The following is a 1,417-nucleotide window of genomic DNA, read 5'->3' as shown; positions in this document are numbered from 1 at the left end:
GTTTTAGTTTGACCACGAACCACCTCAAACTCGATCCATACCATATAGCTATATGCAGTTATTCAAGGACTTACAGTTAGTAATACACATTGTGTTGATTTTTGGTTTGGTTTGTTTCAGTTTAATATCCCACGATTATGCTAGGGTGTCTAAAGGATATGTGGAGCTAATGATTATAATGGAATCCGAACCACTTCGGTCGTTCAACTGTACCCCCACCGGAAATCGAACTCAGGACCACGCGAGCCGAAGTCAAGCGTGCTAGCCACTAGACCGAATGGAGGTCCTCACATTGTGTTGATTTAAATCATTGAGTCAGTGTTGTCAGATTCGAAGATCAAAAACTAGCGTGTGCTCCAAAAATAGCGGATTTGAACTATTTGTAGGCCAAATATATACAGTAGAAATTATTTGGCAACTAATGACTAGTACTAATGAAATGATTTTTAACATGGACTGGAAAATGTGCTGGACATATTGCAAGAAATTGTGATCGATGAACACTTCTAGTCAGGATACCACTTCTAGTCAGGATACCGAAAACAATTCTAGTTAGGATATCACGAGATAAAAACAGCATAGAAAACGTCCTTGTACAAGAAGGTTTGACGAAATCAAAGACAACAGGGGAGTAACCTGAAAAAGAAATGCTCAAGATAATTATGTAGTTGGAGTGAAGACTTGGAAGGATCTTCATCCAGCAGTGGGTTGGTAATGGTTGATTATGATTATGGTCATGATTTTGTTATATCTGGACCTCAGTGATAAACTAAACCAAGCCATAATTTCCTAATTTTACAGGAGAAGCGAAAAACCGGTTCCTTAAGTAAGACCTATAGTACTGTTTTTCAAACTATACTAAGTAGTTACAAAGTAATAGGATGCTTTTAGACTTACATTATTACACCACTAGAAAGAACATAGTCTTTTAGAATAAAGAAGTATTGTTAACTCAATTTTGACCAAAAGTGACTTAGCATAGTCTATCTCTAAAGTTCATACATACATACACACAGCCCCCCCCCCTAAACTTTGGCTGGCCCCCTAAGAGTTTCACGGTAGGCTTGCAAATGAACTATAATATAGTGATGAAGTATATGATTGGCCCGGTCCCCTCTAACTCCTACCGGCCTCCCTAAATTTTTGGGCTGGATACGGGCCTGCACACACACGCACACACACACACACACACATATATATATATATATATATATATATATATATATATATATATATATATATATATATATATATATATATATATATCACTTTTACTAGGTAAGGTAGGGTAAAAATGGATATAAAATTTAACGAAATTCGTACAGCGAAAAAAAAAATTGATTCTTCATATTGAAGCAAAACTACGAAAATTAATAGAAAAGAAAGATAGAAATTTAAGAATCACTTGTTTTGCCGG

Source organism: Thermobia domestica, chromosome 6, assembly GCF_964235325.1.
Source record: "Thermobia domestica chromosome 6, izTheDome1.hap1.1, whole genome shotgun sequence".
Lineage (NCBI taxonomy): Eukaryota > Metazoa > Arthropoda > Insecta > Zygentoma > Lepismatidae > Thermobia > Thermobia domestica.
The sequence above is the reverse complement of the archived record's forward strand: the minus strand, read 5'-3'. Positions refer to the sequence as shown.